This window comes from Monodon monoceros, unplaced genomic scaffold (genome assembly GCF_005190385.1).
Source record: "Monodon monoceros isolate NGI ecotype Baffin Bay Population unplaced genomic scaffold, NGI_Narwhal_1 Super_Scaffold_2, whole genome shotgun sequence".
In the NCBI taxonomy this organism is placed as follows: Eukaryota; Metazoa; Chordata; class Mammalia; order Artiodactyla; family Monodontidae; genus Monodon; species Monodon monoceros.
In genome coordinates this window covers 12,884,833-12,911,077 of record NW_021703776.1, presented here as the reverse complement: position 1 = coordinate 12,911,077, position 26,245 = coordinate 12,884,833, and the positions used below count along the sequence as shown (strand labels likewise).

The following is a 26,245-nucleotide window of genomic DNA, read 5'->3' as shown; positions in this document are numbered from 1 at the left end:
GCCTTGCTCCAGGTGACTTTGTGACATAGCTGTGAGGCACTATGGTCTTCCCCTGATTTCCTCCTGTAGCGTTATGACCAGGAGTCCTTTGCAAACAGAAGAGAGTGTAGGGACAAGCTTCACTCTTCCCATATTACCAGACTGTCTCAGGACCCTTAGTCTTCAGTGTTTGTTGATTTTATTCCTCCTCTTTCTTCTATACATATTGTATACCTCATCTTGGCTTCAGCTTCTCACTTAAAAAATTGACTCCCAGGGCTTCCCTGGTGGCGCAGTGGTTGAGAGTCCGCCTGCCAATGCAGGGGACACGGGTTCGTGCCCCGGTCCGGGAAGATCCCACATGCCGCGGAGCGGCTGCGCCCGTGAGCCACGGCCGCTGAGCCTGCGCGTCCGGGGCCTGTGCTCCGCAACGGGAGAGGCCACAACAGTGAGAGGCCCGTGTATCACACACACACACACACACACACACACACACACACACACAAAATGACTCCCAAACATCCATTTGACTCCAGATAATTAACACAAGCCAATCATGGAAATTCTATACTCCATGCTAGTGGGTTCATAAATGGTTTGCGGCCAAAACCTGGCCAGTGAGATGTGAGGAGAATCCTGCTGGATGGAAGATAGCTCTGAGACATTGTCCACCATCCTAAAGAAAAGCCATGAGAACAGATGTCTCCTCCCTTTATCATCTGGACATTGTCATTTCAGAATTTGATGTATAGAAGTGCTAAAAATATCTTGCCACAAGCCTGAAAACGAAGCCAATATCAAGAATGACAGAAAGATGGGAAAAACCTGGAATGAAGGTATCACTGAACAAATGAATTAACCAATCCTGATTCTTATTACCGAATGAGGGTATATTGGTTTTTTAAAATTTTATTTATTTATTTATTTTTGGCTGCGTTGGGTCTTCGCTGCTATGAGCAGGCTTTCTCTAGTTGCTGCGAGTGGGGGCTACTCTTCATTGCGGTGCACGGGCTTCTCATTGCAGTGGCTTCTCTTCTTGCGGAGCACGGGCTCTAGGTGCGCGGGCTTCAGTAGTTGTGGCATGCGGGCTCAGTAGTTGTGGCTCACGGGCTTAGTTACTCCATGGCACGTGGGATCTTCCCGGGCCAGGGCTCGAACCAGTGTTCCCTGCATTGGCAGGTGGATTCTTAACCACTGCGCCACAAGGGAAGTCCCTGAGGGTATACTGTTAATTGCTACGTTAGATAATAAACTTCCTTCCTCTTAAGCCAGTTTAAGTCTCGTTTCTATAATTTGGAACCAAAACATGTTACCTGATGTAGTTCTTCAATTCCCACTATCATTCCTAAAATAACTACATATAATCCTCAACTTTCTAATCCCTTTTTAGTCTGTGAATAGTGTATTAGATAAGCTTTGCATGATCGAAAATTGAGCACCGAGGAGGAACCAAGATGGTGGAGTAGAAGGACATGCTCCCACTCCCTCTTGCGAGAACACCAGAATCACAACCAGCTGCTGGACAATCATCGACAGGAAGACACTGGAACTCACCAGAAAAGATACCCCACATCCAAAGACAAAGGAGAAGCCACAATGAGACGGTAGGAGGGGCGCAATCACAGTAAAATAAAATCCCATAACTGCTGGGTGGGTGACTCACAGACTGGAGAACACTTATACCACAGAAGTCCATCCACTGGAGTGAAGGTTCTAAGCCCCACGTCAGGCTTCCCAACCTGGGGGTCCGGCAATGGGAGGAGGAATTCCTAGAGAATCACACTTTGAAGCCTAGTGGGAACTGATTGCAGGACTTCGACAGGACTGGGAGAAACAGAGACTCCACTCTTGGAGGGCACACACAAAGTAGTGTGCGCATCAGGACCCAGGGGAAGGAGCAGTGACCCCAGGGGAGACTGAACCAGGCCTACCTGCTAGTGTTGGAGGGACTCCTGCAGAGGTAGGAGGTGGCTGTGGCTCACTGTGGGGACAAGGACACTGGCAGCAGAAGTTCTGGGAAGTACTCCTTGGCGTGAGCCCTCCCAGAGTCCGCCATTTGCCCCACCAAAGAGCCCAGGTAGGCTCCAGTGTTGGGTTGCCTCAGGCCAAACTACCAACAGGGAGGGAACCCAGCCCCAGCCATCAGAAGTCAAGTGAATTAAAGTTTTACTGAGCTCTGCCCACCAGAGAAACAGTCAGCTCTACCCACCACCAGTCCCTCCCATCAAGCCTCTTAGATAGCCTCATCCACCAGAGGGCAGAAAGCAGAAGCAAGAAGAACTACAGTCCTGCAGCCTGTGGAACAAAAACCACATTCACAGAAAGATAGACAAGATGAAAAGGCAGAAGGCTAGGTACCAGATGAAGGAACAAGATAAAACCCCAGAAAAACAACTAAATGAAGTGGAGATAGGCAACCTTCCAGAAAAAGAATCCAGATTAATGATAGTGAAGATGATCCAGGACCTCGGAAAAAGAATGCAAGCAAAGATTGAGAAGATACAAGATTTGTTTAACAAAGACCTAGGAGAATTAAAGAACAAACAAACAGAGATGAACAATACAATAACTGAAATGAAAACTACACCAGAAGGAATCAATAGCAGAATAACTGAGGCAGAAGAATGGATAAGTGACCTGGAAGACAGGATGGTGGAGTTCACTGCTGCGGAACAGAATAAAGAAAAAAGAATGAAAAGAAATGAAGACAGCCTAAGAAAACCTCTGGGACAACATTAAACACAAGAACATTCGCATTATAGGGGTCCCAGAAGGAGAAGAGAGAAAGGACCAGAGAAAATATTTGAAGAGATTATATTCGAAAATTTCCCTAACATGGGAAAGGAAACAGCCACCCAACTCCAGGAAGCACAGCGAGTCCCATACAGGATAAACCCAAGGAGAAACATGCTGAGACACATAGTAATCAAATTGGCAAAAATTAAAAAAAAGAAAAATGATTGAAAGCAGCAAGGGAAAAATGACAAATAACATACAAGGGAACTCCCATAAGGTTAACAGCTGATTTCTCAGCAGAAACTCTACAAGTCAGAAGGGAGTGGCATGATATACTTAAAGTGATGAAAGGGAAGAACCTGCAACCAAGATTACTCTACCCGGCAAGGATCTCATTCAGATTCGATGGAGAAATCAAAAGCTTTACAGACAAGCAAAAGCTAAGAGAATTCAGCACCACCAAACCAGCTCTACAACAAATGCTAAAGGAACTTCTCTAAGTGGGAAATACAAGAGAAGAAAGGGACCTACAAAAACAAACCCAAAACAATTAAGAAAATGGGAATAGGAACACACATATCGATAATTACCTTAAACGTGAATGGATTAAATGCTACAACCAAAAGACACAGGCTTGCTCAATGGATACAAAAACAAGACCCATATATATGCTGTCTACAAGAGACCCACTTCAGACCTAGGGACACATACAGACTGAAAGTGAGGGGATGGAAAAAGATATCCCATGCAAATGGAAATCAAAAGAAAGCTGGAGTAGCTATACTCGTATCAGATAAAATAGACTTTAAAATAAAGAATGTTACAAGAGACAAGGAAGGACACTACATAATGATCAAGGGACCAATCCAATAAGAAGATATAAGAATTATAAATATGCACCCAACATAGGAGCACCTGAATACATAAGGGAACTGCTAAAAGCTCTGAAAGAGGAAATGGACAGTAACACAATAATAGTGGGGGACTTTAGCACCTCACTTTCACCAATGGACAGATCATCCAAAATGAAAATAAATAAGGAAACAGAAGCTTTAAATGACACAATAGACCAGATAGATTCAATTGATATTTATAGGACATTCCATCCAAAAACAGCAGATTACACTTTCTTCTCAAGTGCGCACGGAACATTCTCCAGGTTAGATCAAATCTTGGGTCACAAATCAAGCCTCGGTAGATTTAAGAAAATTGAAATCATATCAAGCATCTTTTCTGACCACAACGCTATGAGATTAGAAATGAATTACAGGGAAATAAACGTAAAAAACACAAACACATGAAGGCTAAACAATACGTTACTAAATAACCAAGAGATCACTGAAGAAATCAAAGAGGAAATAAAAAAATACCTAGAGACAAATGACAATGAAAACACGACGATCCAAAACCTATGGGATGCAGCAAAAGCAGTTCTAAGAGGGAAGTTTATAGCTATACAAGCCTACCTCAAGAAACAAGAAAAATCTCAAGTAAACAATCTAACGTTACACCTAAAGGAACTAGAGAAAGAAGAACAAACAAAACCCAAAGTTAGCAGAAGGAAAGAAATCATAAAGATCAGAGCAGAAATAAATGAAATAGAAACAAAGAAAACAATAGCAAAGATCAATAAAACTAAAAGCTGTTTCTTTGAGAAGATAAACAAAATTGATTAGCCAGACTCATCAAGAAAAAGAGGGAGAGGACTCAAATCAATAAAATTAGAAACGAAAAAGGAGAAGTTACAACAGACACTGCAGAAATACAAAGCATTCTAAGAGACTACTACAAGCAGCTCTATGCCAATAAAATGGACAACCTGGAAGAAATGGACAAATTCTTAGAAAGGTATAACCTTCCAAGACTGAACCAGGAAGAAACAGAAAACATGAACAGACCAATCACAAGTAATGAAATTGAAACTGTGATTAAAAATCTTCCAACAAACCAGGACCAGAAGGCTTCACAGGTGAATTCTATCAAAATTTAGAGAAGAGCTAACACCCATCCTTCTCAAACTCTTCCAAAAAATTGCAGAGGAAGGAACACTCCCAAACTCATTCTATGAGGCCACCACCACCCTGATACCAAAACCAGGCAAAGATACTACAAAAAAAGAAAATTACAGACCAATATCATTGATGAATATAGATGCAAAAGTCCTCAACAAAATACTAGCAAACAGAATCCAACAGCACATTAAAAGGGTCATACACCACGATCAAGTGGGCTTTATCCCAGGGATGCAAGGATTCTTCAATATATGCAAATCAATCAATGTGATACACTATATAACAAACTGAAGGAGAAAAACCATATGATCATCTCAATAGATGCAGAAAAAGATTCTGACAAAATTCAACACCCATTTATGATAGAAACTCTCCAGGAATTGGGCACAGAGTGAACCTACCTCAACATAATAAAGGCCATATACGACAAACCCACAGCAAACATCATTCTCCATGGTGAAAAACTGAAAGCATTTCCTGTAAGATCAGGAATGAGACAAGGATGTCCACTCTCACCACTATTATTCAACATAGTTTTGGAAGTCCTAGCCACGGCAATCAGAGAAGAAAAAGAAATAAAAGGAATACAAATTGGAAAAGAAGAAGTAAAACTGTCACTGTTTGCAGATGACATGATACTATACATAGAGAATCCTAAAAATGCCACCAGAAAACTACTAGAGCTAATCAATGAATTTGGTAAAGTTGCAGGATACAAAATTAATGCACAGAAATTTCTTGTATTCCTATACACTAATGATGAAAAATCTGAAAGAGAAATTAAGGAAACAGTGCCATTTACCATTGCAACAAAAAGAATAAAATACCTAGGAATAAACCTACCTAGGGAGACAAAAGACCTGTATGCAGAAAACTATAAGACACTGATGAAAGAAATTAAAGATGATACCAACAGGGGGAGAGATATACCATGTTCTTGGATTGTAAGAATCAATATTCTGAAAATGACTCTACTACCCAAAGCAATCTACAAATTCAATGCAACCCCTATCAAATTACCAATGGCATTTTTTACAGAACTAGAACAAAAAGTCTTAAAATTTGTATGGAGACACAAAAGACCCCAAATAGCCAAAGCAGTCTTGAGGGAAAAAAACGGAGCTGGAGGAATCAGCCTCCCTGACTTCGGACTATACTACAAAGCTACAGTAATCAAGACAATATGGTACTGGCACAAAATCAGAAATATAGGTCAATGGAACAGGATAGAAAGCCCAGAGCTAAACCCACACACCTATGGTCAACTAATCCATGACAAAGGAGGCAAAGATATACAATGGAGAAAAGACAGTCTCTTCAATAAGTGGTGCTGGGAAAACTAGACAGCCACATGTAAAAGAATGAAATTAGAACACTCCCTAACACCACACACCAAAATAAACTCAAAATGGATTCTAGACCTAAATGTAAGATTGGACACTATAAAGGTCTTAGAGGAAAACATAGGAAGAACACTCTTTGACATAAATCACAGCAAGATCCTTTTTGATCCACCTCCTAGAGTAATGGAAATAAAAACAAAAATAAACAAATGGGACCTAATGAAACTTCAAAGCTTTTGCACAGCAAAGGAAACCATAAACAAAACGAAAAGACAACCCTCAGAATGGGAGACAATATTTGCAAACGAATCAATGGACAAAGGATTAATCTCCAAAATATATAAACAGCTCATGCAGCTCAATATTAAAAAAACAAACAACCCAATCCAAAAATGGGCAGAAGACCCAACTAGACATTTCTCCAAAGAAGACATACAGACGGCCAAGAAGCACATGAAAAGCTGCTCAACATTACTAATTATTAGAGAAATGCAAATCAAAACTACAATGAGGTATCACCTCACACCAGTTAGAATGGGCATCATCAGAAAATCTACAAACAACAAATGCTGGAGAGGGTGTGGAGAAAAGGGAACCCTCTTGCACTATTGGTGGGAATGTAAATTGATAGAGCCACTATGGAGAACAGTATGGAGGTTCCTTAAAAAACTAAAAATAGAATTACCATATGATCCAGCAATCCCACTACTGGGCATATACCCAGAGAAAACCATAATTCAAAAAGACACATGCACCCCAATGTTCACTGCAGCACTTTTTACAATAGCCAGGTCATGGAAGCAACATAAATGTCCATCGACAGATGAATGGATAAAAAATTTGTGGTACATATATACAATGGAATATTACTCAGCCATAAAAAGGAATGAAATTGAGTCATTTGTTGAGACATGGATGGATCTAAAGACTGTCATACAGAGTGAAGTAAGTCAGAAAGAGAAAAACAAATATCATATATTAACGCATGTATGTGGAACCTAGAAAAATGGTACAGATGAACCGGTTTGCAGGGCACAAGTTGAGACACAGATGTAGAGAAGAAACGTATGGACACCAAGGGGGGAAAACCGTGGTGGGGTGGGGATGGTGGTGTGCTGAATTGGGGAATTGGGATTGACATGTACACACTGATGTGTATAAAATTGATGACTAATAAGAACCTGCAGTATAAAAAAACAAACAAAAAAAACTAATACTAATTTTTCTTTGGGTTATTTGTATGGAAATATGTTAATATAAATGTTTCAGACATTACATGAAATTTCTAAAACTCTTATATGTGCTGGTATAAGGTTATAAGTCATAATTCAAGTTATTACTTTAAAATGTATATCTCAGAAATAACTAAATTTCCTTGTCAATTGCATTATTTTGAACTGTCATCAAATCTTTAACCGTGGTCATTTTTAAGTCTTTTGTCATTACAGACAGTTCTCGGTGTATTCTGATGCTTTTGCAAAAATGTTCCTATAAAAGGGTTTCATCGGGCTTCCCTGGTGGCGCAGTCGTTGAGAGTCTGCCTGCCGATGCAGGCGACACGGGTTCGTGCCCCGGTACGGGAAGATCCCACATGCCGCGGAGCGGCTGGGCCCGTGAGCCATGGCCGCTGAGCCTGCGCGTCCAGAGCCTGTGCTCCGCAACGGGAGAGGCCACAACAGTGAGGGGCCCGCGTACTGCAAAAAAAATAAACAAAAACAAAAGCGTTTCTTCTTCAAGGAATTCATGGAAAAGACTCTGACAAGTACAGGTTTCTGGTAACTGACTGTACTGCTGAACTGAATGAATAAGCATTTTCAGAAATCTAATGGAAAACTGATGAATTCATAAAAGTGCTAACAAAAGGTCAAGATGAAAAAAAAATTAATTACATGGGACTGAGTGAACTGATGAGGATGATTATAATTTTTGTGACTTTCTGTTTGAATAAAAAAAAAAAATCCCACAAGGACTCAGAGGCAAAAAACATACAAATCAATTTTCACTGCAAAGTAACGGAGCTGTTACAGTGGAGGATTACTGGACTGAATGTCAATATTATGATATAGTGTGAGTGTGTTTCGTGTTTGGTAATTGCAATCATTGTTGCTTTTGTTGTGGTCATCCATTTACAATGCTTGGTGTCAGTTTATTAAGCTCTTGTAAAAATAAAATACAGTGTGTGTGTGTGTGTGTGTGTGTGTGTGTGTGTGAAAAAAATAAATTAAATAAAATTGAGCACCATAAAGGGGGAAGTGACATGAAAAGGAATTCTTTAAGTATTTGTTTTCTTTGTACCAGTTCTACACATGGCTCTTAATTATTAATAAAGCATATCTTAGAGGGGGCCACGAGTGAGCCTCACTTCATTATTCCCTACTGTGGGCCACGCTGTCAGCTTCTCTTCAGGCTTCAGCCACAGTTTTTCCTTCCTAACTCCACCCAGATTTTGTTTATAAGAATACCCATCCTCTTTATAGTCACAGTACCCCCAGTTCTAAGAGTAAGCCTGATTCTTCCATGGATAATTCCACTACCCCTTGTCAACGATCAGTTATGAGTGGTCCCATGACTGAATTCTGGCCAGGGAGACATGAGGGGAAGTCTATTAGGAGGCTTCTGGGAAAACTTCCCTCATTCCTAAGAGAGAAGTCATCCTTTTTCCTCTTATTTCCCTGTGGGAACGTCGATACTGGAATTGCTGCTGCTATCTTATTATGAGCTTGAGAATAAAGCCAACTCCAAGGATTTCAGAAGAGAAAGATGAAAAGAATCCAGGTCCTTGACGGGACATTGAACTGTTCAACTGACCAATGCTGAAGCATTCCTCATCTTAGTTGAAAACTTTCGTAGTGCAAGATAATGCATTTTCTTACTTTTAAGCCCATTTGATTTAGACTTTCTGACATTTGCTCTTAAAACATCCACATGATACATCTCCAAAATGTGGAAGATGTCTTGCACTTGACCACTTATTACTTCCCTCATAGCCCTAAGTTATTTTTGTATATTTTGTTTGCTGGTTGAAAATCAACTTTTCATTAAGCATCTGATATGTGGGTGATGTGACTTGAAAAGGATATTTCAGGAATCAGCTATTGTTCAGTTCTCCTTTCCAACACAAATCAAAGGGTACATAATTGTATTGGTCAGGATAGGATAGGATATGATGCATTAACAAACCCTAAATCTCAGTGACTTGGCATATGTTAGACGAAAGCTCTTCTCCATCTGGCGACTCAAGAATCCAGCTTTATTCTATGCAGAAATGCCTGCCTTCTCTATCTGGGGCTCCCAAGGTCACCATGGCAGGGAATATAGTACAGGGAGACAGCACACCAGCTATTAAATATCTCCATCCAGAAGTGACACACATCACTTACATTCACATTTCTTTGGCAAGAACTGGACACGCATCTTGCCATCTTTAATAAAGGGACTATACAAAAGATGATGGAAGTGATCCCGTGCCAGCTCCAAGCTTTGAACCTTAAGAAGGTCTGGCAGCCTCTGCTTTTGCAATTTGGGGATCCCTCGAGCCACCAGTTCCAGTTACTCTTCTGGTGGGACCACGTAGGAAGACCCTGTGGAGGGGCCACACGGAGAGGGCGAGGCTCTAGGACTACTTGGGGGGTGAGAGAAGTCTCATCTCAGAACTTCAGCTGAGCCCAGTCTTCCTCTGCCTTCACCCAGGGGCCAGACATGAGAGTCAGGACATCTTGGACATTCCAGCCCCCGCTGGCAGGTCACTGCAGCTTTATGAGAGACTGTTCATAAGACCAGCAGAAGAGCCATTCAGCTGAGCTTTAGTCAACTCACAGAACCAAGGAAAATAATAAAATGGTGGTTGTTCTAAGTCACTAAGGTTTGTGACATAACTAAAATGGCCACCAGGCAGCAATGCCCCCAGAGAGGGAGCCTGGGGATAAACATTTCAACCTCACTCTTCTCTCTCCCTCTGATCTCCTTGTAGGTGCTCCCCATAAATTGAATCTAATTGGAAGCAGAGGGCAAGGGAAGCTTTGATGTTATCCATAAAGGTCAGCCTCTCAGGGCACAGATCAGGGGAGAGAAGAATGGAGACTGGATCTGGAGAGGCGAACAGAAGCCATTCAGTAGGGTTCACCCCCTGTGCCCTGCAGCATCAACTCTTGATCTCTGTGCAGGTGAAATTTTGTCTCCCCATCATGGGAGATACTCAAAGTCCTTCAGCTTCCATATTACCATAGGGAAATGTTTATTCAGTCATAGTCCCAACTGAATCTAAAATATTAGCCAATACTAGAGCTGTTTATTTTTTGGCCATGTTGTGAGACATGCGAGATCTTAATTCCGAGACCAGGGGTCGAACCCGTGCCCCTGGCCATGGAAAGGTGGAGTCTTAACCACTGGACCACCAGGGAAGTCCCGACTCTAGCATATTTCATATCAGGTGGCTAGAACAAGGGGGAAAGGGATGTGGAAAAATAATTAATTGATATGTAAAACATAGCTATGACCATCCCTGCTTCTGTGACTGGTCATGAGGTCTAAGCAGGTGGTAATTATAGCTGCATTCTTCCAGATTAGCTTCATGTTTTTCTTATCCTCTGATACCATGTCAGCTGGATGGGATCCTTTACCCAGTAGGGTGACTCAAACCTTCTTTCCCGTGGGGTTTCAGTTCTTAGTGGTTTTGCTTTATTGCACCGCTACAGTTTCCCATTGACTGGGAGAGTTGGCCAATTGAGTACTACGAGGCCTCCAGTGAATCCTCTGGGCTCCAAACATAGTTCTCTGCCTTTCTTGTGTAGCAGCAACCCAACTTCTCCCTGGTAATCAGGATCAATGACCCAGCCAGCACAGTAGCCTCATTCTCTGCATTCCTCCCTTGGGCACTAGGATCTCTAAGGGACGCTAAGGTCACAGAGACGGAAAGCAAAAATTCTTCAAGTGTACCGTGTGATAGGGAGAAGAAGCACTCTCACCTTTGACCCTTGGTGCCCATGCATTCTGGCTAGGAAAAAGAAGGCACCAGAAATTGACCACCGGTTAAAAGCATGCCTCTACGTATAAATCGGCAGCCCAACCTCACAGGGTGGTGTCTCCCAGCTGGTGTCTGGACTGAGCCATCAGCAAGCCACTCCACTGTCCTGTCAAGCAAGCTGCTCCTGTGTAATGGAGCACGTGGTAAGGTCCGCGAAGTCCACAGATGCTGAGGGCAGTGCTCAACTTACTGCCATAAAATGCATCCCCTCGTCTCAGGCAATGCTGTGTGGGATACGATGGTGGTGAATAAGGTGTTCCGAGAGAACAAAAGCTGGTGGAGTTGGCAGAAGCGCTGAGCTCTTGCCGCTGATTTTCCAAGATTTATCTTTCCAAGCTCCTGACCAACTGAGTCACTGTCCGTGTGTCACTATAGTTTTGTACCTCAGGCTACCTCTTCTTTTTTCTTTATTGAAGTAGAGTTGATTTACAATATCGTGTTAGTTTCAGGTGCACCGCACTGTAGGTCCAACTGTACAGCACAGGGAACTATACTCAGTATTTTGTAATAACCTATAAGGGAAAAGAATCTGAAATGGAATATATACACATACTCTCACTATATATATTGAACTATACTCTCTCTCTCTCTCTCTATATATATATACACACACACACACTCAATTGAGTATATATATACATTGAGCAGAGTTCCCTGCGGCAGACTGCTAGTGCAGCGGCCCTCACTTCTGGCGGGTAATGGCACAACAGGCAGGTCCATCAATAAATCTTGACTAAGTTTTTCCCTTTTCTGTTAACTGGCGGTATGGAACTCCTTGCAAGGCACTGGTGTGGATTGAGAAAGAGGTGACAAAGCAGAAGGAGCTGGGGGGAGGCTTGCCACCTGCTTATGCAGTTTCCTGTGTCTTCCTGACCTGCTTATGAGACCGGACATACCATTTCTATTTTATAAGAAATCTGCTGTGCCCGTCCAAATTTTGATGTTTTGGTAGAACACATACTGCTGAGTTTATTATGGGCAGTTTGGGTCACAGGTGTTTGTCAGGGCCTAGTTATCCAGGAGTTTTGTTTTGTTTTTCAGTACATCATAGTTGATGGCCTTTTAGGAGCTGAGTCCTTCCACTGAGGGATGCAGCTGAGTTCTTAGAAGGGGGCTGGAGGAATAAATATCCTAACCTCCCTCTTCTTCCTCTCTCTGAGCTCCTTGGTTTGTCATGGGCTGAACCTAAATGGAATCCAGAGAACAGGGGGTTCATTGGTGATTGTAGACCATATAGGTCACCCTCCCAGGGCACAAAGCAGGGTGGACGGTGGATCTAGAGAGGCAAACGGAAGATATCCTGCACATCGGGTGAGTATAGTAAAGGGAGACACAAAGGAATTAAGAATGAAGTGAGGGACTTCCCTGGTGATCCAGTGGTTAAGACTCCGTGCTCCCAATGCAGGGGACCCAGGTTCAATCCCTGGTCAGGGAACTAGATCCTGCCTGTGGCAAAGAAGATCCCGTATGCCGCAACAGCCAAATAAATAAATAAATAGTCAAAAAAAAAATGAAGTGAAAGATAACATTTAAGCTGGGTAGGGGGAGTGATGAGGACATGGGAAGAGGGGGACAGCAGTGAGAAAGATGCAGGATCTTATAACTACAGGTCCAATGGGGGTTACAGAGTATTTAAGTGGGAATACTAAGGCAAGTTGGGAAGACAGAAGGTGTCTGTCAGAGAAGGGAACCGCTTAAAATAAAACTCTTGTGTGAAATACTGGTCATGATAAGGTTTAGAATAGCCCTGTCCAGTGGAACTTTCTGTGATGATGGACACGATCTATATCTGTGCTGTCCAGTTCTGTAGCCACTCGCCACATGTGGCTATTAAGCACTTAAAATGTGGCTAGTGTGAGGACTTACCTGGTGGTCCAGTGGCTAAGACTCCACGCTCCCAATGCAGGGGGCCCAGCTTCAACCCCTGGTCAGGGAACTAAGATCCTGCCTGTGGCAAAGAAGATCCCATATGCCGCAACTAAGACCCGGCACAGCCAAATAAATAAATAAGCATTAAAAAAAATGTGGCTAGTGTGACTGAGAAAATGAATTTTAGATTTTATTTCATTGTAATTAATTAATTTTATTTTTGATAGCCAAAGGGGGCTAGTGACTACTGAATTGGATAGTACAGGTCTAGAGTGTGATCACGTCAGCTGCTTTATTGGGAGGTGCAATCTAAGGGCAGCAAAGAATGACGGAAAAAAGGGAGCAGAAGCAAATACACGTGGTGAGTTACAGAGCTGGTCACAGCCTCACAGGAAAACACACCGGTCACACAGGACATCTCTGGAGGTGCCACGTGGCAGTGCTGCGGGAACAGCCCATCAAGGGCAGGAAGGAAGATACACTTGTTTGCTGGCTTCTTCTCATCTCCAAGGGTGCCCCACAGGGTGTTAATTACTCCACACTTCTGGGTTGTGCTGGGAAAGCAGCGCTTCATCTAATCTGGAAGCTGTGTGAGGAGCCAGTCAGTAGGTCACTATGGACCTGGGTGCTGAAGCTGCTGCTTCCTAAGCGGGCATGACGGACCTCAGGCCAATGCCATGCTTTCACTCCCAGGGAGTCTGAGTCACCTGGGGCATTAGGAGATGAGGTGAGCTCCACTGAGCAAGAGGCCAAGGTCAAGAGGTAGGGTCAGGGGGAGCCAAATGAGTCTGGAGTAGTGTATGAACTCAGTCTTGTATATTGTGAGTGACCTTGGGCAGGTCAGCTAAGTACTTCAAGTCTTAGCTCCCTTTTTTGTACAATGGTAACAGGCCCTACCTCGTATGCTGGTTCATATTATTCATACACATTACCCAGTATTATTTACAAGAACTTTGTAACAATAGGTGAGACAGCCATCATTCTTGCCATTTCACAGATGTGGAAACAAAGAGAGAGTAGATGAAAATACTTACAAATGCTATAGCCAGAGTCCCTCTGACTCAACTTCTTACTCTTTCCACCCTGTCACATGTCCCCTTGAGATTTCATCTGAGGACTGAATTTCAAAACCCTAAGAGAGAGGATTCAAACATGAAAGTGAGTTAAAAGTTATACACGGGGGCAGATATTATAAAGGGTAAAATGTGTGTCCAACGACATTGATTTTATAAAGTAAAATGTACTTTGAAATCAGTTTACAAGCATAGTTTTATTTATTTTTAATTTTTTTTAAATTGGAATATAGTTGCTTTACACTGCTGTGTCAGTTTCTGCTGTACAGCAAAGTGAATCAGCCATACGTATACATATATCCCCTCTATTTTGGAGTTCCTTCCCACAAGCATAGCTTTAGAAGCACTCCAAAAAAATGTTTGTTTTGAACGAAGTTATTTCTGTTGAATCGTACTGATCTGTTGAAGCATAAAACATAAGACCCACTCTTCCGAACAATTTTCAGAGGACGCAGTCTCATTTGCCAAGCGAGCGCAGCAGGAGAGCTGCTATCATTGAGACCACACATGCTCTGACTTGTCAAGACCTACCTTCGTGTTCCCCCCTGCCAAGTAACAGGCTCAGCTATCATGATCTCTAATCCCTTGGATGCAGCTGCCTGTCAAAGACTGTTAGAGCCCAAGCCACACAGCTTTCACTGACAGCAAACCTCTTTCCGATCTGAGTTCCGAGGAAAAGAACGCAAGATGGAGGGATTAATTGAGCAAAGACCCTCCAGACAGTATCAGTAAAAACTTAATGATGAAAATGAGATGTGTGAACTGTTAATTTTTTGCACTTCATGTACATATAGAGTGAAATCAAGACTCTCTTAAAAATAGGGTTATTACCTTGTAGCCTTCAAACTCTCTGAGTAAGACGATATGGGAGTGACAGTAAGGGACACAGACAGAGCTCTTAAAGAAGCCTGGCAGTTCCTGGGAGCACACAGCACAGATGAGCCGTTTCAAAACTGAAGACATTTCCTGTGAATTACACGGACGCCATAGGGCTATGGAAACAGAAATTGGCACCTATTAACTGATGTTCTTACCCTGAGAAGCAAATGGTGGAAGGGATGAGAAGGTCATCCAAATGTTAGACTGAGTCAGGTGTCCTGGAGGCCCAGGGCCTCCTCATCAAGAGAGAGGCAAACAGGGGCTCTGCGTCTCCAAACTTGCTCCCCTAGTCCTAAACCAGAAGGTGATGGTGGCAGTGCCAAGATACAGTGAGGATCAGCACGGGCTCCTTTCATGGGAAGCTAAGAGGTCGTCTACTACTGATGTAAACACTTCCATGGACTATCTCCAAGACCACTTTTTTTTTTTTTTTTAGTAAATTCATTTATTTACTTTTGGCTGCGTTGGGTCTTCGTTGTTGCACGCGGGCTTTCTCTAGCTGCGGTGAGCAGGGGCTACTCTTTGTTGCAGTGCGTGGGCTTCTCCTTGCAGTGGCCTCTCTTGTTGCAGAGCATGGACTCTAGGCACGTGGGCTCCGTAGTTGTGGCACGCGGGCTCAGTAGTTGTGGCTCACAAGCTCTAGAGCGCAGGCTCAGTAGTTGTGGCGCACGGGTTTCGTTGCTCCACGGCATGTGGGATCTTCCCGGACCAGGGCTCGAACCCGTGTCCCCTGCATTGGCAGGCAGGTTCCCAACCACTGTGCCACAGGGAAGTCCATCCAAGGCCATCTTTAATGATAAGGAAAGAGAGTCTCAAATATGTTATAGTCTGGAATGGTAGAATTTCAAATAAACTTTCCACCAGAAGAGACAGAAATGGTGCTGTCAGAGAAGATACATGTCTGCTGTACGTGTTTGTGTTCTTGTGTCCAGAATGGTGCCTGCCATGGATACAATAGGACAATCTTTGTCATCAATGCTGATGGTAACAAGGCTTGATTTAAAAAAAATTTTTTTTCCTGGGATTTCTGGAGTAATTATTTGTTTACCTTTCACTTTCAGTGGTCAGGGGATGAAAACACATATGTTTTGACTTCACATTGTCTTGTGAGGCATTAACCAGCTGTCCTTTCATGAACAGCTGTGAACACAAAAATGTTTCAATACTATTGTGTATTCTTTAGACAACTTCTCATTTTATCCCCCCCTTCTTTCTCCTTAAGTATACAGATATCACTCAAGGTTCTGCTAGTTATATGATGTTGAGAAAATTATGTAATTTCTTTGATGTTACATTTCTACATTTGCTTAATAGGGATGATAGTAATGCCTATCTCACAGGGGTGTTCTGAAAAGTAAATGAGTTATTATCTGTGAGTGTCTTCAGCAGGATGTTTAGTGGACTGTAGGTATGCATAGGATTATTGGATTAAAAAACATGCAAAAATGGGACTTCCCTGGCAGTCCAGTGGTTAGGACTCCGAGCTTCCACTGCAGAGTTCAATCCCTGGTCAGGGAACTAAGATCTGGCATGCTGCGTGGTGCGGCCAAAAGTTAAAAAAAAAAAAAAAAAAGCAAAAATGACAACGAAGTTTTACTTAGCTGACATTTAAAATTTCTCTTTTGAGTCTGCTATGAATATCAGAAGAAAAAGGGAAAGGAGCAGGAAATAGTCAATATTTTAGAAAATACTTCAGAAGAAAATCAATGTCATATGGCCCAAACTTTTTTTTTTTCAGATTTAGGCCAATTCTACCTTTCCTGAAATATGGTCAGTTTGAATTTTCTTTTGATTTTGAGGAATTTTCTTTAAATCAAAGACTTCTAAACATCTAGATTTTTCAGAGAAAATACAAAGAATTAGGAAAAGAAAATCTTGCAGCATTTCTGGTTTCATCTGGATTGGAATTTATAGATTCTTTTAAAAAAATTTTTAGACAGATTTTTAAATTTTATTTGTTTATTTTTGGCTGCGTTGGGTCTTCGTTGCTGTGTGTCAGCTTTCTCTAGTTGCAGCGAGCGGGAGCTACTCTTCATTGTGGTGCACGGGCTTCTCACTGCGGTGGCTTCTCTTGTTGCAGAGCACGGGCTCTAGGTGCATGGGCTTCAGTAGTTGTGGCATGTGGGCTTAGTTGCTCCGCAGCATGTGGGATCTTCCTGGACCAGGGATCGAACCCGTGTCTCCTGCATTGGCAGGCGGATTCTTAACTACTTGAACCACCAGGGAAGTCCCTGGAATTTATAGATTTTTATCAAATGTTTTATAATTTTTTATAAAATGGGAAAACTATTTAACTTGCATGAATCTTGTCATTCTCAATTAAAATTTTGTGCAAAAAACCTCATACAATAAGTTACTGCTAATAACTAGAGAGGTAAATGGAAATCAAGTTTTTAAAAAAACATCAGCAATAAATAGTGATTGCCTACTATTTTATGCAATATGCTAAGCAATGGGAATATAATTAAAATTTTCAGGAAACTAACATTCAAGTCATTCAAAAGGACAGTTAGAAGAGCTGACTGTGAGTGCATTATTTTATGAGAAAACAATCCTCTTTCTTTGGTAGAAATTCTGTTTGTTTTTTCTACTTGATTCTGTGTAATTTGGTGTTTACCCGGGACACCCCTTGTGGGGAGTAGAAACAGGGCGATTGAATGTAAAGGGATTTGAGGGTGAGGCTAGGCAGAACAGGCAGGGGCTTGATTATTCATCTGGCTTGGAAATTGCCTGGTTTATAAATGAGCTGAGAACTAAAGTCATTATTTAGAAACAAAAGGAGAAACTTTCTCATTAAGACCAACTTTATGGTCATAAGATTACAAGTCCGCTAGGGAAATTAGGGTCAGGAGAGAATGAGTGAAGATGCCAAGCTAGGATGAATTATCCAGTAAGATGCTGTGGAAATACCCAAGATAGCATACATCTCAGCTTTGGAGAGATGAAGAAAGTCCCTCCTTGGAGGAGGGGAAACTTAAGTTGAACTTTTGTGGGTACATAAGAGACACACAGGAGTCAGCCATGGGAAAGAGGATTGAAAAAGGAAGGAACCACACCCAGGAGCTCTGGTTCAAAGACCAGCAAGCAACACATTTGGATTGACTGGGATGCTGAGAGGTGAGGCCAGAAAGGTGACCAGATATTAGATAAAGAAAAACCTTCAATCTGTCATGAAGGCAATAGAGATCCATTAAAGGATTTAGGTTAGGGGAAGACTTTAAGCAGATTTGCCTTTGAGTAAGATCCCTCAGGACTAGTGTGAAGAAGAGATTGAGGGAGATAGTCTAGATATTGGCCAAAATCAAAGTCTTAGAGGGAAGAAAGTGACATATAATAAACCTGTTTTTCAAGTTTAATCCAATTTTAATTTCCTCGTGTTGCTCTTAGAAGCAACCCAGACATCTTTTTTTTTTTAATTAATTAATTAATTATTTTTGGCTGCATTGGGTCTTCTTCGCTACGCGCGGACTTCCCTAGTTGCGGCAAGCAGGGGCTATTCTTTGTTGTGGTGTGCAGGCTTCTCATTGCAGTGACTTCTCTTGTCCCAGAGCACGGACTCTAGGCATGCAGGCTTCAGTAGTTGTGGTACGCGGGCTTCAGTAGTTGTGGCCTGTGGGCTCTAGAGTGCAGGCTCAGTAGCTGTGGCGCACAGGCTTAGTTGCTCCACTGCATGTGGGATCTTCCTCGACCAGGGCTCGAACCCGTGCCCCCTGCATTGGCAGGCAGATTCTTAACCACTGCGCCACCAGGGAAGACCCAACCCAGACATCTTGAGTAACTACCTAAATATATAAATTCAATTTGCAACCTTCATGTAAATATATACTGCTAATGTGTTGGTAGATTTTTATACAAACAAGAATTTCAAGACAAGCTGGATGTAGTTCTAGAGATGATTTTCCCCTTGTGCAAGCTCAGTGGCTGGATTCCTTTGATTTATCATTTAAAATCATTAGTCATGTCAGATGTTATGAACAATTGTATAATTAAGGATATATACTCCCTCTCTGAAGGGCACCTCTATGAAACACAGATGGCACTTTCAGGGTTTTTCATATGTGATTTAAAAATGAATTCACCAGTGATTTTAAAATGAATTCTTAATTTTTTAGTTCCTTGACATTGTAAACCATAACATTATGAAACTCAATGGTTTCATTTCTATAGTTTAATGCAGACTCAGGATTAAGGACTATCGTGATCTTCATAAAGATAAATTCTGGGAAACATAAAAGTGTGGAAACGTGTACATTCTGTCTGTTCTTTGAAAAGTACTAAAACCTATTTTTCTCCAGAGACAGGCAGTGCCTTCTGCTACTCCTGAAAACTTTACTCAGCCATTGGCCTCTTCTATTATTACTGGCAGAAAAGTTTAGTTCCTTACCTTCGAGAGCAACTTCCTGGCAAGCCTGAGAGTAATACCTACCTACCTTTCAAAACCAAAGAATATAAAAGAACTTATAACTCAAAGTAACAGTCACCTGCCCCACCCCTGGACCATTTTCCAGAGGCAACTACTTGGAATCATTTTCTTGCTATTAATCTAATTTAGACATTGTCTTTTTACTTCCTGCTATGACAGGAGAGTATTTAGCACACTTATACCTCAGCTCAGTTCACTTACTTCCCTCTCATTTCTGTTAGTCATCTTCCTACACTGTATTTAGTTTCTCTATTGCAGAGGTTGCAAATGGATGGCCTGAAGGCCAGATCTGACTGTAGATGTGTTTTGTTTGAATTGCAGTGAGTTCAAAAACAAAACAAAAAACAAACAGAAAACCCCAACATGAAAAAAATGTTAAGATTTAACATTTAAAAATTCCAAATGTTTAGCCCCACAAAAAAGTCAGATGCAGGGGACTTCCCTGGTGGTGCAGTGGTTAAGAATCCGCCTGCCAAGGCAGGGGACACGGGTTCGAGCCCTCGTCTGGGAAGATCCCACATGCCGCGAAGCAACTAAGCCCGTGAGCCACAACTACTGAGCCCGCGAGCCACAACTACTGAAGCCCATGCACTTAGAGCCCCTGCTCTGCAACGGGAAGCCACCGCAATGAGAAGCCCGCGCACTGCAACGAAGAGTGGCCCCCACTGGCCGCAACTAGAGAAAGCCTGCACGCAGCAACAAGACCCAATGCAGCCAAAAATAAATAAATAAATAAATTAATTAAAAAGTCAGATGCTGCACGTTTTAGTTCCCTAGGGCTGCCATAAGAAAGTACCACAAACCAGGAAGCATAAAACTTAAAACAACTCTCACTATCCTGGAGTCTCGAAGTCTGGAATCAGGCTGGTAGCAGGACCATGCTCCCTCTGGAAGCTCTAGGAAAGAATCCTTTCTTGCCTCTTCTGAGCTTCTGGTGGTTGCCAGCAATTCCTGGCATTCCTTGGTTTGTAGCTGTATCACTGAAATTTCTTCCTCTCTCTGCATGTGGCCTTCTTCCCCTCTGTGTGTCACGTCTCTTAGTCCAAATCTCCCCTTCTTGTAAGGACACCAGCCATTGGATTTAGGGCTCACCCTAATCCAGTATAACTTCCCTTTACGAATTACATTTGCAGAGACACTTTTTCCAATTAGATCTCTTTCTGACGTTCCAGGTGGACATGATTGCTGGGGGGACACTCACCGAATACAAGGCAAATATGGCCCCTTTCCCATGAATTCACCAAAGCTGATTAAGTGGCTGTACTCTCCAGATGGGGCAAGCACTGACTCATATGCCAAAGTTCTCTGCACATCTACCAGGTAAACACAAGCACCAAGACCTGAGCCCTGTTTCTCATTTATGTTGCTTGCTTTTCTCCTATAACTATTTCAGTTTGCTAACCATGCTATTGGTCATCTTTATAACTTTTAAATAATATACCAAAACTCCTATTTCATGTTTTATAAACTTTTGTCAATATCTCATGGCCACCTTCCTGTTTTGTGGTACCAGGATATTAGGGTTTTCTCCCAAGTTTCCCTCTATCTCTTCTGCTTCCTTTCCACCTCACGGATTTTTGTCGGTAGCATCTTAATTATTGTTATGGGTTGAATTGTGTCCCCCCCAACCCCAGCAAAATTCATATGTTGAAGTTCTAATCCCTAGGACCTCAGATTGTGACCTTATTTGGAAATAGGGTGACTGCAGATATAAGTAGTTAAGGTGAGGTCATACCGAAGTAGGGTGGGTCCCTAATCCAATATGACTGATGTCCTTAAAAATGGAGGGGGAAATTTGGAGACAGATACACACACAGGGAGAATGCCATGTCAAGGCAAAGGCAGAGACTGGGGTGATGCAGCAGAAGCCAAGAAATGCCAAAGATTGCCAGCAAACCTCCAGAAGCTAGGGGTGAGGCATGCAAGAGATTCTCCTTCACAGCCTTTAGAAGGAAACAACACTGCTGGCACCTAGTTCTTGGATTTCTAGCCTCCAGAACTGTGAGACAATAAAATTTCCATTGTTTTCAGTCCCCAGTCTGTGGCACTTTGTTATAGCAGCCCTAATTAATTAATATAACTTCATTATACATACATATTCAATGTTAGAGCACTCATATTACATTCTAAAATTTTAAGCATACTTTATGTTCTATGGCCCTCAAATGTCTGCTGATTCTGGTTTATCCATTCATATTTAAAATGAGGTGATAGACTTTCTGCTTCTGCTCATGAAGAGGTTACCAGTATGGGGCTGGCCACCTGCTGTAAACAACTAGAAAACTGGACACAATGTATGAAATAAATGTTCGAAGCCATTTATTTTTAGCCATGGAAAGAAAGGAGGGAATTCCCTGCCAGTCCAGTGTTTAGGACTCTGTGCTTTCACTGCTGAGGGCCTGGGTTCAATCCCTGGTCAGGGAACTAAGATCCCGCAAGCCATGCAGCACGGCCGAAGAAAGGAAGGAAGGAAGAAAGGAAACCGATAAGGTACACCTTTCGACGGTTGCAGCTTTCTCCCTGGGGGCAATTTCTGGACCATAGTGCCAGGAGGAGAAATCCAGACATCACCTGGGAGATATCACTGTGTTGAAATCCAGAAATAAGGACTTGGGGAGGCTGAGGTGGCTGCAGTTTGTGGGGCAGAACACCAAAGAGGAGGGAGACATGCATAGGGAGTCCCTTGATTATTTGCCGGGATAATAATCTGAACCTATGTAAGATGAAACTACATGAGGCTGGGCAAAGAACAAAAGCTGGGAGCTATGAGCTAAACGAATCTTAGTGCTCACACAGGGCTAAGAGACATTTGATCTCCTACTAACTAGAGTGAAGAAAACACATGAAAAACCTGGGGCATTCAACAGAGAACCCAAAAGTGTTATGTCTTAGTAGTTATGCTAAATAATCATTAGAATAAAGCTACTTTAGATACACTCTAACAACGCGGAAAAGTAGGCCTTGATGTGATCAAGCTGATCCCCAAGTGACTAAATTTTCTGCCAAGCAAATTTAACATTAATTAAATAAGAAAACAAAGTTCAAATTTTCAAAAATATAACATTCATAATGCTCAACTTGTAGTCAAAAATTGCTAGACAAGCGAAGAAGGTGAAAATATGATCCCTAGCCAGGAGAAAAATTCAGTATGAAAAAAAGGGGAGGGGGTTAAATTCATCAGGCAGATATAATTTCTCAATGTGTATGCACCTAACAACAGCATTTCAAAATACATGAAGCAAAAATTGATAGAATTAAAGAAGTGAAAAATCCACAATTGCAGTAGATTTCACTCAGCTCAGTAAATGACAGATTAAGTAGCAATCTGTGAGAATATAGAACACCTATAAGTCAAATTATCCTGTTGACCCTTATAGAACACTACCCTCAACAACAGAAGAGTACACATTTTTTAAGTGACTATAGAATAATCACTAAAATAGGCCATATATTGAACCATAAAACAAGTTTTGATAAATTTATACATATTGAAATCATAGCAAGCATGTTCTTTGACCATAATGGAATTAAATTAGAAACTAGTAGTCAAAAGATATATGAGAAGAGTCTAATTATCTGGATAATCTGTATATTTAAAAAATATAGCATTTGGGGCTTCCCTGGTGGTGTAGTGATTAAGAATCCACCTGCCAGTGCAGGGGACACAGGTTCGAGCCCTGGTCTGGGAAGATCCCACATGCCGCAGAGCAACTAAGCCCGTGCGCCACAACTACTGAGCCCACGTGCTGCAACTACTGAAGCTCATGTGCCTAGAGCAGTGAGAAGCCTGTGTACCAAAATGAAGAGTAGCCCCTGCTTGCCACAACTAGAGAAAGCCCATGTGCGGCAACAAAGACCGAACACAGCCAAAAATAAATAAATAAAATAAATAAAAAATTAAAAAATATATAGCATTTGTCACTAGGGAACTTCAAATGAAAACAACGAGATACTACTACATACCTATTAGAATTACGAAAATCCAGAAAAAGTTGCCAACACCTGTTGCTGGTGAGGATGTAGACAACAGGAACTCTCATTCACTACTGATGGGAATGGAAAATGGTACAATTTGGCAGCTTCTTACAAAGTTAAAAACAGTCTAAACATAATCTTACCATATGATTCAGCAGTGGCACTCCTAAGTATTTACCCAACTGATTTGAAATTTTATGTCTACCCAGAAACCTGCATACAAATGGTTATATCGTCAGCTTTGTTCATAATCACGCAAAACTCAGAACAACCAAGACATCTTTCAATAGGTGAACAGATAACCAAATGGTAGTGTATCTGTACAGTGGAATATTTTTCAGTGATAAAAAGAAAAGAGCTATCAAACCACAAAAAGACGAGGATGAATCTTAAATACACATTGTTAAGTGAAAGATGCCTGTCTGAAAAGACTAAATACTGTACAATTACAATTACATTCTGGAAAAGTAAAACTGTAGCAATGTTCAAAAGATCACGGGATATTTTTAGGGCAGCGAAACTATTTTATATGATACTCCAGTGGTGGATACATGAACTTCATAGCAGTCTTATTCATAATAGTCCCAAACTGGAAACAACCCGAATGTCCAACCAGAGGTGAATGGATAAACCATGTGGTATATCCATAAAATGGAGTACTACTCAGCAAGAAAATGAACTGAATTACTGATACAGACTACAACTTGATGAATCTCAAAAACTTTATGCTAAGCAAGAGAAGCCAGAACCACATACTCTATGACTCATTTCATCAGAAATTCTAGAACATGAAAATTAATCTATAGTTAGTTGCCTGGGACCAGTGGTGGTAGGGATTGATTTCAAAGAGGTAGGAGGAAACTTTTTGTTTTTGTGAAAAACTTTTTTGTTTTACTTTGTGTGGTGTTTATATGACTTATATATTTGTCACTATATTATACATGAATTATACATCAATTAAGTTGCATTTTTTTAAAAAAAGGAAGCGATGGCAAGACTGACTGGATGATTCGTGCAGAGAAGAGATTCGCAATTCATAGGCCTTTATTGAGACTATATAGGTCAAGGGCTGCCCTTTACGCAGGAAGCTTCTCTCATGCCAGAGTGGAGAGATCTTCTCCGCTATACCAAGTCCTTCCTAGCACCCCCAGTTCTCTCTAGGCAGTTCTTTACAAAGGAATTCTCCTGCCCTCCCTAAACTCCACCACTGCCCACCCAGGTGTAACCACCTGGCTGCCAACAATTCTATGTTTCACGGAACGGGTGGGGTTGGTTTGCTCCCTATAGACCTTGAAATCATTCGGATTCTGCCCCAATTCTCTTTCCTTCCTTCTGTAATACTTCCTATACCCAAGTCCAGAACCGCTCCAAAGTTCTGCAAATCCAAAATTGTTAATTTGTTCTCAAGGTTTTTACTTCTTGATGTGCATCCATTGATTTAATCCCAGTTGAAAGTGTATTCGTTGTCTATTACTGCATAACAAATACCACACAATTTAGTGGCTTAAAACAACAATAAAAAGGAAATGAGGATCACTGGGGATCATCTTGGAGGCTGACTAATATAGTCAGTAAATGCTTACTTGTGTATTTATGTCCATCTACTTCATTTTATTCCTCAGCGAGCGTTTTACCTGCTAATTGTGAAGAAAATGCCAGTCATTCTTTATTAGTATGATGGATACTACGACAAAGGTAACTAAGAAGTATATACTACTTAAAAATTACAATTGTATTGATACATGATTCTCTCTTTAAAAAAATTAATATACTTTTTTTTATAAAAAGCCATTGTATTAAAAATTGAGCTGAAAGTTCCCGTATACACCCCACTCCGTTTCTTCTATTAACGTCTTGCATTAGCACAGTACATTTGTTACAATTAATGAGCCAATACTGATACATTTTTATTAACTAAAATCCAACTAAAGTTTATATTAGGGTTTATTCTTTGTGTTGTACATTCTATGGATTTTGACAAATGTATAATGACATGTATCCACCTTTACAATATCATGCAAAACAAATTTCACTTCTTTAAAAGTATCTTTTGCTCCATCTATTAATCCCGTCCTTGCCCCGAACCCCTAATCTTTTTACTATTTCTAGTTTTGCCTTTTCCAGAATGTCATATAGTTGAAATCATAAGTATGTAGCCTTTTCGAACTGGCTTCTTTCACTTCGCAAAATGTACCTAATTTTCCTCATGTTTTTCTGTGACTTGGTAACTCACTTCTTTTTATGCCAAGTAATATTCCATTGTCTGAATGTACCAGTCTGTTTATCCAATCACTTATTGAAGAGTATCTTGGTTGCTTCCAAATTTTGAGAATTATGAATAAAGCTGCTATAAACATTGATGTGCAGGGTTTTGTGCGGATGCATACTTTTTCACCCCTGGTTCTTCAGGTTTACACTGGACTTTTTTTCTTAGATGGCTCATTTCTTCCATAAGTAAGAAAAACCCTTCATCTTGTTTATATGACTCCAAATTCCTATTGGGTTTTCAATAAACATTAATTACCACAAGGTTTCCTCAAAACTCATATAGGCATTTACAAATTTGTTGAGTGATTTTCAGTCTTTTGGATTTCTAGTTTGATGGCTATTTCCACAGGAAGGTAGAATTGTGTGCTATAATTGAGATTGGAGTCCCACATAACTTCTGTGTAATGTAACTAGAAGTATTTTAAGTTCTTTTCATTTGATGTTTTAAATGTCTACTTTGTAATTTCTCTTTCTGTCCTTAACTGAGCACTTCATTAAGTAAAACTTCTAGCATAACCATATCTGAATTACTGAATATTCCATTTGACTACAGAATGAAGATTATGTTTCTCTAAAAACATCACACTCAATTCATGTGTTTTTATTATTTTTTAAGCCATTCTAGAGGCCCTAAATACTCACATGGCACCAAAACAAACTGTTCT

The 26,245-nt window shown here is 41.2% G+C and overlaps 1 long non-coding RNA gene across 2 annotated transcripts in view; it reads right to left on the bottom strand.

The window, feature by feature from the left end:
* Positions 1-26,245, bottom strand: part of LOC114901418 — a 64,357-nt gene that overhangs the window by 26,226 nt on the left and 11,886 nt on the right. The window contains exons 2-3 of one of the 2 annotated variants that reach the window (XR_003795114.1): positions 13,997-14,094; positions 13,004-13,041 (exon numbers count right to left, since the gene is read on the bottom strand). This is a non-coding gene — a long non-coding RNA (uncharacterized LOC114901418). Of the gene's footprint in view, positions 1-13,003; positions 13,042-13,996; positions 14,095-26,245 lie in introns of those variants that run through there. The other variant, XR_003795112.1, reaches the window with a different exon arrangement.